Here is a 12,121-nt window from a genome sequence, read left to right as displayed (position 1 = left end):
CTAGCAATCATTCTGAACACCAAAGAATTCACTTAATACATTTTGCCTGAACTCCCCACAGATCTCACTTACCAACACCTCTATGTAGCCAAGAAATTGACAATAGTTTATAAATTACCACCTATGACTCCATCTGCTCTACCCACTTAAAAAATGTCATGTATTTCTTTATTCTTTATTATTTTTTGTAGAGACTGGATCTTGCTATGCTGCCCAGGTTGGTCCAGGAACAGACCCACACTGATTTCCTCAATCAGATGACCATACAGCCATCCAATTGATGAAAAAAAGCGCTACACAGTGCAGAAGGACAAAGATGGTCTTCTCCATACATGGTTCTGGATCAAGCTGTCAGTCACATCCATGTAGTAAAAAGTGAATCATGGGTGGGTGGGTTGGCTCGAATCCTAGCCCTCTGGGAGGCTGAAGCGGGCAGACTACTTGAGCCCAAGAGTTTGAGACCAACCTGGGAAAATGGTGAATCCCCATCTCTACAAAAAAGCCAAACTTAGCCAGGCATGGTGGCACATGCCTATGGTCTCAGGTACTCAGGAGGCTGAGTGGGGAAGATTGCCTGAGCCAGGAAGTGGAGGTTGCAGTGAGCTGAGATTATGCCACTGCCCTCCAGCCAGGGCAATAGAGTGACAGCCTATCTGGGGCACAGGGGTGGGGGGTGGGGAAGCATAAACTAAACTAAAATTGCTATGAGATTAAGTTTTCAAATTCTTAGGTTAGGCATTGATTAACAGGACACAAAACGCAGTCACTGTAAACGAAAAAATTGGTCAAGTATAATTTCATTAAAATTAAGAAACTCAGGCTGGGTACACTGGCTCATGACTGTAATCCCCACGCTTTGGGAGGCCAAGGCAGGTATTATCACTTGATCCCAGGAATTCCAGACCAGCCTATGCAACGTGTTAAAACCCAATGTCTACTAAAAATACAAAAAAGAGCTGAGCATAATGGTGCTCTACTGTAGGTCCCAGCTACCTGGGGGCTCAGGCAGGAGAATCTCTTGAGCCTAGCTTGGGAGGTGGAGGTTACACTGAGCTGTGATTGTGCCACTGCACTGCAGCCTGAACAACAGAATGAGATCCTGCCTCAAAAACAAAAGAAAACTGGAGAATCTCCATTCACATAAAAACACCATTAAAAGAGTGAAAAGGCATGCTACAGTTTGAAAAACCGAGAAATGTAATACATATAATACATATATATCCTAAAAAGGAGACACATCCAGAATAAAGTATTAGGAATTAACAGAAAAACAAGCATATCAATGAAAACAGGATACGAAGATTGAACAGGCACTTCACAAAAGAGGACATATAAATGGCAATAAAATACACAATCTCAATGCCAGGAAAATGCAAAATGAAACTACACTGATATATTACTGCACCTCTACTAGAATGGCAAAATAATTTTGAATGGACAAGAATAAGCAAAGATGTGGGGTAACCAGAATATTCCCAGCTAAGCGGTACAACCACTTTGTGAAAATGATCAACAATAACTGATACTAAAGTTTTGTCATTCACATACCTCTAAAACCAACAATGCCACTCCTACATTTATACACCAATCTGGAAATGTTCTATTTCTTGATACGTAGTGAAATTTACTTAGTGTAAATTCATTACCTGTATTTCTTTTCTTTTCTTGAGACGGGCTCTCACTCTGCCATCCAGGCCTGAGTGCACTGGCATAATCATGGCTCACTGTAATCTCAACCTCCCATCTCAGCCTGCCGGGTAGCTAGGACTACAGGCACACACCCCCACACACAGCTGATTTTTGTCTTTTCAGTAGAGACGGGGTTTGCTAGGTTGCCCAGGCTGGTCTGGAACTCCTGGGCTCAACTGATCTGCTCACCTTGGTCTCCGGAAGTGCTGGGATTACAGGTGTGATCCACGGTCCCGGGACCACCTGCACATTTAAAATTGTGAGCTTCCTCTGTAGACTTCAGTAACTTTCCCAAGACTTCTTTGACACAAAGGTCTCAGAAATCTTAAAGCTACCGTTTTAGAAGAGAAAAAACGAGCTTCTGGTTCACAGCTGAAATTTTACCAATAAAATTTAAAAACAAAAGAAAGCTACTAACGCGTATCAGCTCAGAACAAAGATGAAAAACTACCAGCAGATTACTTTTCTTGAACTTCGTCAAGCACTGGGAGTCAAAGAAAAGATAGCACTGCAAGAAGAGACTTCCTTTTGAAAGCAGCTTTACCAGCAACACACAGAAGGAAATGGAGGAAAGCATTCCGGAAGTCTTGCTTAACTCTTCTGTGAGAGGATGCCAACCCAGATGATCTGAGAAGCTCCCAAGGCAGACAGACACAGGGAAACCACAGCAACTCTTTGGAGCGCAAACAGCAGCACCACAATCTAACCTACTGGAAATGCTGCGGGTCATCTGAGGCTTGCCCCGCTAGTCCTGAGGCGATTCAGCGACCAGCGACGGCTACAAACGCTCCCCTAGTGCTTCCTGGATCTGGCACACCTGGCTTGCCCCCCACCAAGCTGGAGACCGGGCCAGGTGCGGAATCCCGGAGGCCAATAAAGACCCCAACTTTGCAAATTTGGGGCTTGAGATCTGCCGCCCCTCAGGTCCCCAGAGGGAACCAATTTCTGGCCTCCAAGGTGGGGCAAAGGGTCAATGTCCTCCACCAGATCGAGGAGGATGTGCCACCAAAGCTGCTCCATCCCTCCACCTCCTTGGATGCCACAGGAAGACTCGCCCACGAGTTTCTTCCCCAGAGCACAGGAGAGCAGGGCTGCGGCCGGCAGTGGCAGGCTAGGAATCCAATGCAGGCAACTTAAGCGCTCGGGGGGCCAGGCGCGCCCGCCCCGCTGGCACAGCAAAAGTTGTGGAGGCCGCCGGCACGCACATCGACCCAGTTGTGCGCCTCTGTTCCCGGACTCACCGCTCTCCCGGCTTGGCGCGGCGCCCTTACCTCGGAAAGGCTGAGTGGACTTCCCCCTAAACCTCGACTTCCTAGTAGACCTTCAACTTTCAGTGCAGATCCCGACCGCAGCCCCGCGGCGACACTCACCTCGGAAACGCTGCCTGGACGTCACGGTAAAGCTTCACTTAGCGCACCGCCGACGCACCGGCCCGCGCCACTAAGCCGCCCGCGCCTACCGCGACGCTGATGCCCAGTCACTGCCGACGCACCGACCGAGCCTCGGACGCCGCTGTCTCCCCACAGACTCTCTGGGCGCCCCCGACGCGCGGTCGCCGCAGACCCTCTGGACGCTGCTGACCGGGACCGCGCCGCCGACGCCACTGACGCTGTGGCGCCTGGGACTCCGCCGACCCGCTGACCACTCGCGGCCGCCTCCGACGAGCCTACCGCGCCACCTACACTCCCGACGTGCCGACTGCACCGCTGATTCCACCCGCGCCTGCGACGCCGCCGCAGCGCCTCGGATGTCGCCTTCGCGTGGCAGAGGCCGACCGCGCCGCGAACATCCCCAACATGCCAGAGACGCCCACTATGCAGACCGCGGCCCGTACACCCCCGACGTAGTGACTGTTCCTGGGACGCCACCATCGCGCCGCAGACCTCGCGGACGCCGTCAGCGCCGGGGACCCCACCGCCAAACCGATGACCGCGGCGCGGATGTCCCCGACCAGCATACCGCGCCGCCGATGCCACTGACCTTTTGCGCGGCTGGGAAGCCGCCGAACCGCTAACCGCGCCATGGATGCACCCGACCAGCTTCCTGCATCGCCTACATTCTGCACGCGCCGAACGCGCCTCCGACGCACCGTAGACGCCGGGATCGCGCCGCTGACGTCACTGACGCGCCGACCACGCTGACGCCATAAAACACCTCCCCCCCCCCCCCACGCCACCTGCGCGGATCGCGCCTCCAATGCCGCTGACGCAGTCCAAGCACGAATCGCGCCACCGACGGCACTGACCTTGTGAGCGGCTGGGAAGCCGCCGAACCGCTAACCGTGCCGTGGATGCACCCGACCAGCTTACTGCACTGCCAACATACCCGACGCGTCGACCGCGCCGCCGATGCATTCCGCGCCTGGGACGCCTCCGACGCACCGTAGACGCCGGGGTCGCGCCACTGACGTCACTGACGCGCGGACCACGCTGACGCCATAGAACACCCCCCCCCCCCACGCCACCTGCGCGGATCGCACCTCCAACGTCGCTGACGCAGTCGAAGCGCGGACCGCGCCACCGACGGCACTGAACTTGTGAGCGGCTAGGAAGCCGCCAAACCGCTAACCGTGCAGTGGATGCACCCGACCAGCTTACTGCACCGCTGACATTCCCGACGCGCCGACCGCGCCGCTGATGCCGTCGGCGCCTGGGACGCCTCCGACGCACCGTAGACGCCGGCGTCGCGCCGTGACATCACTGACCCGCCGACCACGCTGACGCCATAGACACCCCTGGACGCCGCCGGCGCGGACCGCGCCTCCATCGCTGCTAACGCAGCCGAAGCCTGGACTGTGCCGATTACGGCGCTGACCCTGTGAGCGGCTGGAAAGCCGCCGAACCGCTGACCGCGCCGTGGGTGCCTCCGATCAGCCTACTGCACCGGCGACATTTCCGAGGCGCCGACCGCGCCGCCAATGCCATCCGCGCCTGGGACTCCGGCCACGCACCATAGACGCCTCCGACTGCCGCTGACACGGTCACCGCCTGGGACACCGCCAATGAAGCTACTGTGCAGGTAAGAGCAAAACCTATCTCTGACTTCCTGTTCCTCTCCCGCTTGTATTCTAAGTCTGAAGCAGGACCCCGTTCCATCATTTTCTGAAAACCGGAGATTCTGCTTTGTATACAAGGACAAAAACCATAGCAGCCATTATTTCCATGGTTGTAGTTTAGAAAGTGAGAGACTTTAGCATTTCTCCTTTCTTTTGTAATAGGAACTTTGTGAGGCGAGCTAGTGAGTATTGGTTTCTGTTCACATACTTCTTATTTCCAATTCTTGGTCATACGTAAATACACATTTCTCTCCCATTCTCTCTGGCTGTCTCTTACTTTTACGGAAGCATTGCCAGGGTCCATGAGGCACATACTATTATCCCTGTTTTACAGAGGAAGAGACAGACTTCTGGCACTGCCCAGCCCTCCAGCCGCAGCTGTGGCCTCCTCTGCCCCTGCCCCTGCCCCTGCTCCAGGCCCTGCTCCGGCATCTACTTCCGCAGCAGAGGACTCCCCGGAGCAGCACTTTACAGGACTACACACCTCGCTGTGTGATGCTATTTCAGGCTCAGTGACCCACTCTCCTCCAGAGAAGCTTCGAGAGTGGCTAGAGACGGCTGGGCCCTGGGGCCAGGCTGCGTGGCAGGACTGCCAGGGTGTGCAGGGACTGCTGGCTAAGCTGCTGTCCCAGCTGCAGTGTTTCGATCGCACCCACCGGTGCCCCTTCCCCCACGTGGTGTGAGCTGGCGCCATCTTCGTGCCCATCCACCTGGTGAAGGAGTGGCTCTTCCCTCGGCTGCCACCTGCTTCTGTGGACCATGTGCTGCAGGAGCATCGTGTGGAGCTGCGGCCCAACACACTGTCGGAGGAGCGGGCACTTCGGGAGCTCGCCCTACCGGGCTGTACCTCACGCATGCTGAAGCTGCTGGCGCTGCGCCAGCTGCCCGACATTTACCCTGACCTTCTCGGCCTGCAGTGGCGTCGGCCTGCAGTGGCGTGACTGTGTACGCCGCCAGCTGGGTGAGCATGGGGCCGCCCCAGCAGCCACCGCAGCGGTGTGAGCAAGTGACAGGTGTGTGTGCTGTGTGAGTGGTCACAGCTGGGGCTGAGTGATTCCAGGGACTCCTGCCTGGCCAGGGGGCTCTCGGGTGGGCTCTAGGTACCCCCGCTCATTGACCCTCCAGACTGTTAGTGAGCACCTTCACAGCCTCCTTTCTAGTCCTCTGAAAGTGCCAGCTGCTCTGTCCCCATGGAAACTCGGCCTCCCCTGGTGCTGCACCTTCCTGGGTCCCTCCTCTGCCTGTGCCGTCTCCGTCTTGGGTGTGGTGTTCCCGGTGCTCTGGTTAGACCCTGTTTTCTAGCTGAGATCATTTCCCTGAGTCTAGCCGGCCTCCCGATTTCTGAGCTTTCGTCCCAAATAACCCACTGCTTGCTGGTCTTCTGCGCCGGGTCTCTTCCCACACTGAACTTATCCCAAATCATACTCCTGAGCCTTCCTCAGTCGCCACCCTCAGTCTTTTCCACATCATTGAAGGGCACCCCTGTTCACAAAGCTCCTCATGTGGGAGATCTGAGGGTCACAGGTGCCTTTCTGACCGAGCGGTTCTGCAGTCCTCAGCCCTGACAGCACAAAAGTGCCCATAGGCTGCGTCGTTTTGTGGTCTGTTTTTCCTCTACTCGTCGTCTTGTGTCTACTATTCTCCAGCTTGTTTTTTTAATGTCCTGGAAGATCACACAACTGCCAAAGTGTCCCGTGGTATGTATGATCACCCTTCTTCAGCTAGGGATCTGATGATGGGACCGACGGGATTCCGCCATTGTCCCTCCTGCGTCAGTACACCTGGCATCACGGCCTGAGGCCCCCTCTAGTTCTACTCTCCCTGTGGCCTCCACCGCCACCCTCTCCCATCCGCCTCTTCCTGTAGAAACTGTTCCTCCTAGTTCCATCCCCATAGCAGCAGCCTTGCTCTGGCCCTTACCTGGTCAGGATGGAGAAGGGCCTGAGGCAGTGAGATGTAGATGCTGATCAGCAGCCTGGCTGACTAGCATCCCTGAACCCTGAACATTTACAGAATTGGAGCAGATGCCTTACTGGGATGCAAAAGAAATCCAGGCTCAGGCGTTCTGTTACACTGAGTGTGAGGGTCAGGCATCACTCAGGGCTGGGCTGCCCAGCTCAGTCCTCTTCCCCATACAGTTGGGCTGTCTGGGGTCCAAAGAGGGTCAGGTCCTTGTCTTCTGGGCTGCCTGGTGGGCAGTGGAGTCTGGCCTCCACACAGTCCCCGCCTGCTCCGAGTGGAGCTTGCAAGAGACGGGGGCCTGGGAAGGAAGTGACTGGGACCAGGCTTCCTGCCTCTGGCTGAATAGTGTTGCCCCTGTTCTCACTCCTTCCCCCCATCCTTGGGGGCTCCTTTCTGTGTGTGCCCCTAGACAGTGATTCCGGCCTGCCTTTCTTCCAGGTTCCTGCGCTCCCCAGCGTGGCTTTTAGGGCAGTCCGTGCCTGGGCCTGGGCCTGGGCTTGGGTTCTGGCTCTGGGGCTGGCATAAAGATGATGGCGGTCTTATGTATGGCAGGGCCCTCTGTTCCCATGCCTTAGTTTTCCCATCTGGACAGTGGGTATTGGGCCACGCCAATGGTTCCTGAACTGCTGAACCCCTTTCCTCTCATCTTTGTACCCAAACAGCCTCTCCTGAGCAGTGCCTGCATCAGATAGAGCTCTGGGGTCACCTGCGGAGAAGCCCATCTTTTTGGCTTGGATGGTCTGGCCAGTAGGCACATGAGCGGAAGGGGTGTGATGCCAGCCTGATGTGGGGCAGAGCAGAAGCACTGTATGGGGGGACTCTGGAGGCCAGGAGGTGGGACCTGAGGGTACGGGGTCTGCAACCTGACTATGTGTTCATTTTGCAGGTGACTTTGACACTGAGGCTGGAGCTGTGTCACCCTCAGAGCCCACTGTGGCCAGATATGAGCCAGAGAAACTTGCCCTGGCTCGGAAGTCACCGGCCCCCAAGGTCAGGAAGCCAGGGAGGAAGCCACCAAGGCCTGGCCCAGAGAAAGCAGAGGCAGCTGCTGGGAAAGAGTCCTGTGGTGCCTCCGCTACCCCTCCTGCCAGCACCAGCCCACCTGGCCGCAGGCTGAAGGCCGGCTTCCGCAGTCTGCTGGAGACCACCTGGCTCAATGGGCTGGCCCTGCCTACCTGGGGCCACAAGGCCTCAAGACCAGACCGGCCTTCGCCCCACCCACAGCTGCTGGACAGCCAGAACCCTCACCTGTAGCGCTGGTTGCCGGTGCCGTGTGTACGGCGGTCACTCTCCAGCCTTCCTTCTGCCTGCCCAGCTGCCTGGGCCAGGAGTGGATGCTGGGGCCATGGCTGCTCTCCTGGATGGGGTCCAGCTCTGACCCTGGGGCCCACCCAGGGTGGGCTGAGAGCCCCTGAGCTTTTCATATAAGGGTCTTTATTGGAAGGACTCCTTCCTGTTTCTCCCTAGAGAACACACACATGGGCTCTGGAGCCCAACAGGCCTGGGCTTGAAACCCGGCTCGTGTTCTTGCTGCGTGACCTGGGCAAGACACGTCACACAGCAGAGGGCTCTATTGAGCCCTCATTCCCCACGTGGAAAATGGGAGAACGCCACCTTTCTCACAGGGTTGTCGTGGGGATACTGCCTGACACGTACTCCGTCACGGGTTGGTCTCTGCTTCCTCCCTGGGATGGCGGAGAATCGGAGCCAGAGAACCTTCCTATAGAAAGTCTTCGTGTGTTCTAGGACGTGGCTGTCGAAGAGTGGTGCCTTATGGAGTGGATGTGACTCACACCTTTAGGATTCACCCCCAGCACCTGGGGTTGGGTTGGCCCCAGCCCTCCAGCCTGGAGCTCCCTGAGGAGCCTGCACTGCCCACTCCCAATCCCCAGTGATGGTGCAGGGATGCAGCCTGGAGCTGGTGTCCTTGTTCTGGGGCTGCCACTGCCACCCCAGGAGGCCCCAGGCCTGTCCTGAATCGATGTCAGTGCTTCCCTGAACTGCCTCCCCCACCCCAGGCATTCTCCCAGGAAACTTGCATTTTCTAGGAGCGAAGCAGCTGCTGGGATTCAGGGACTGGTGCAGGCAGGCTGAGTGGCAGCTCAGGCTCAGAAGGCCTCTGATCGTCTGGACTGAGGACCCTGCTGCTCCCCAAGCCAGAACCCATCAGCCAGGCCCACTGGCAGCCACCTGCCTTCGGAGGGCTGAGTTGAGCCAGAGGCTGGCGAGCTCTGGATCTTATTTAAGGGATGTTGATGAGCCTCTGGGCCTTCGAGGCAGCCATTAAAGCACCTGGCTTGTGTTCGGAAGTGGGGCCTGGCTGTGTGTGGGGTGGTGGCTTTCATGTTCATCACTGTGTACCTACCCCTTGCTCTCAGGCTGCTCTCCCTGCTCCCAGTCCAGAAGGTGCTGAGCACCTGCTCTAGCAAGTGGCCAGCTCTGGCTCTGTGGGCCCCTCTCCCGTGCATACTTGCTCCGGGAAAGCCCTCCCTCCTGGGACCCCATGGGTCCTGGTGGTGGTGGGTCGGTGGCTTACTGCCTGTTGAGAAACGCTGGTCACTAGACCCCAGCACATACCCCTCTCCCAGGGCCAAGCATGCCCTTCACCGTCTGTGTGGAACTCCCAACCTCCCCATTGCTGGTGACCATGCGGCCCACTGTCATCAGCTTGGGTGAGTGGTGGGTGGTTTCCTGGGCCCACCCTCAAAGAGACCCTACCCCAGCTGGGCTTGATTTCCTCAAAGGCTTGTTCTCAGGGCAGCTAAGGTAGCTTCCTGGGCCGGTGTTCCCCCTCCACCTGGGCCTGGGGCCAGTCCATTGGGTCATTGTTAGACTTGTGTGGCTTCCTGGTGGTGGGGCCCAGCTGCGCCATCCCTCCTGCAGCAGCCTGGCTTGACACTAGGCTGGGATTTGGAGTGGTAACTGCCATTGTCCCCTTATACTGTTCATACTGGCCTAGGAAGAGTCCTGGGCTGTGGAGGGGACAGGTAAGCACAACACATTGGCCACTGCAGTGTCAACCTGGGGGAGGGTCCTTGGGACCCAGAAGAGGTTTCTAAACTGGACCTTGAAGACAATTAGGAAGTCATGTGCAAAGTGGGGTCTGGGTGGACAGAACCGTGCATGCAGAGTCTTGATGAGTTTGCTGCAGGGAAATCCCCAGGCGGGGCTGAGAAGCCTGGCTAGAAATCGAGCAACCCGTAAACTCAGTCCCACAACCTGAGGAATGGGGGCGTGAGCCACGAGGGATCATGTGAGGCTACCCCTACAGGGATGGAAGAAATGCAGTGGAGGTGGAGTTTCTGAATCTGGGGCTCCCCCAGGCCCTGGGCAGACATGGGTGCCTCATCAGCTCTGTCAGTCTGTCTCATGGCCAGCGCATGACTGGAGTAGGTGCTTTCTTTTTCCTTAGATCCTTCCTCTTCCCTCCGCCTTCTCCTCCCTCCTCTCCCTCCCTCTCTTGCTGCACACCTGTGTCCCTGCTGCTTGCCTGACACACATCACCTATATTTTGGCCACTGTCTTTTATTTTTGCGACGGAGTTTCGCTCTTGTTACCCAGGCTGGATACCCAGGCGTGATCTCGGCTCACCGCAACCTCTGCCTCCTGGGTTCAGACAATTCTGCCTCAGCCTCCTGAGTAGCTGGTATTACAGGCACGCGCCACCGTGCCCAGCTAATTTTTGTATTTTTAGTAGAGACGGGGTTTCACCATGTTGACCAGGATGGTCTCGATCTCTTGACCTCGTGATCTGCCCGCCTCAGCCTCCCAAAGTGCTGGGATTACAGGCTTGAGCCACTGCGCCCGGCCATGGCCACCGTCTTGAATGGAGGAGCAACCTCCCTTGAGGGAGTGTGTCCTGGGCTGTCCACCTCCTACTGACAGGACATAAGGTCACTCCCACACCCCTAAGAGTTCTCTGTGAGCTCAATGGAGCCCTCACCTCTCCCACAGAGACTCCTGAGAGTCCCAGGTGGCCTGTCTACTGGCTGGGTCCCAGGTGGCAGCCTCAAGAAGTCTCCAGGGCAAAGGGTATTGCATGGGCTGAGGACCAGGAGAGGGACTCCTGGGGTTGAGGGTGGGGACCCAGCAGGCCCCAAGGAGCGTGTGGGGAAGACGAGACCAAAGTCAGCACTTAATTAACCCAGAGTGTCCCAAGGGTGGGGGTGGGGAGGGACCACACCCCAAATCTCTACAACTCTTCTCACAGCACTGCCGTGGAGTGAGAACGGGGCTTTCACCGTCATAGGGGGCTCTGTCCACCAAGGCCCCTGACTGCCGGGGAGCCCACACCCACAGTGCCCTTCTTTCTGAATGCTGGCCCTTCCACAGCCTGGATCCTTGAGCCTGGGCAGAGGGACAATGACCCCTGGACTGTCTTCACAAGCAGAGAGGCTACTTGTCACCAGGCCCTGACTCTTCGGGCTGAGCTCAGCAGCAGGCCTCTCTCTCACCAAGACCCCCTGGACAGAAGGGGCTCAGCCCTGAGGACCCAGCACTCCCCACACTTGCATGTCCCTGCTGGGCATCCACCCTGGGGACCCACTTTCCCCCTGCCCCCAGCTGCTGGCAGCCCCATCTTGACTTGTCTGGGATCCCTGAGGCCACACCAGGAAGCAGCCGGCAGCTGGGAGGCACACCTGCTGTTTCTGCATCTTTTTTTCTGGAGCTTATGTGGGTGTGAGGGGCTACAGACGCCAGGGATCCTGCAGGCCACGCCTCCCACTCCCTGGCTGAATGAGCTTTCTTCTCAGGGGTCTGACTGGAAGGCAGGGACCGACCTGTCACAGAGGCAGGTCTGAGTAGTCCAGGCCCATTCCTACTCTCCAGCAGGGCCCCTTCTGTTCATTTGTGCAGCTGCCTTTGCCCAAAGCACCAGTGAAGTCTGCGCGGACTGTCCTTTGTTTCCAAGGGGAGTGTGGCTCCAGTCCTGGCCTGGAACTCAGATGCCTTAGAATTAGAGGCCACATCTGGCAGGGTGGAGTAGCGTGGCCTGCCCATGGCCAGGGCAGGTACCACGTTGGCAGCCCCAGACCTGACACCACGGCTCCCGTGTCCCCTCTCCACTTCCGTCCAGCACATCACTTACACTACATCTGCCCCTGATGAATCCGGACTGTCGGCTTCCCCAGCTTAGCCTGGAAGTCCCACTGACCCTAAGGAGAACGGTGCCTCCTGAGCTGGGGGCTACGTGGGAATGGGCCTGGGGTGGGGTGGGGGAGGTCAGGGTGAGACAGGTGTCCAGCACCTCTCTGTTTATCTTCCCTTCTCTTTTGCCCACAAAAGAGGCATCTTCTCCATAACCCTCTGCCACCCCGAGGACATAAAATATTTCCCTTGTTATGTCTTCCCTTGGACACGGCCCACCTGCCTTCCTGTGGGACTCAGGGCTTTGTTTTGTCCTGTGGCCCACAT

At 57.2% G+C, this 12,121-nt stretch overlaps 1 protein-coding gene and 1 pseudogene across 17 annotated transcripts in view; one reads left to right on the top strand and one right to left on the bottom strand.

The window, feature by feature from the left end:
• Window positions 1-4,077, bottom strand: part of LOC103790948 (uncharacterized) — a 40,835-nt gene extending 36,758 nt beyond the window's left edge. For 7 of the 16 annotated variants that reach the window (XR_013520833.1, XM_078333735.1, XM_078333729.1 and 4 more), the window contains exon 1: window positions 3,670-3,718. The gene's annotated coding sequence lies outside the window, so the exon portion shown is untranslated. Of the gene's footprint in view, window positions 1-3,059; window positions 3,719-3,934 lie in introns of those variants that run through there. The other 9 variants (XR_013520834.1, XM_078333731.1, XM_078333734.1 and 6 more) reach the window with 2 other exon arrangements.
• Window positions 4,078-4,488: 411 nt separating this feature from the next.
• Window positions 4,489-9,015, top strand: LOC128928902 (uncharacterized protein C15orf39-like; annotated as a pseudogene). The gene is made up of 3 exons (XR_013520835.1): window positions 4,489-4,707; window positions 5,079-5,757; window positions 7,593-9,015. The product of XR_013520835.1 is annotated as an uncharacterized protein C15orf39-like (transcript).
• Window positions 9,016-12,121: the final 3,106 nt, after the last annotated feature.

This window comes from Callithrix jacchus, chromosome 8 (assembly GCF_049354715.1).
Source record: "Callithrix jacchus isolate 240 chromosome 8, calJac240_pri, whole genome shotgun sequence".
Taxonomy (NCBI): domain Eukaryota; kingdom Metazoa; phylum Chordata; class Mammalia; order Primates; family Cebidae; genus Callithrix; species Callithrix jacchus.
This window is presented reverse-complemented; position numbering and strand designations above follow the sequence as displayed.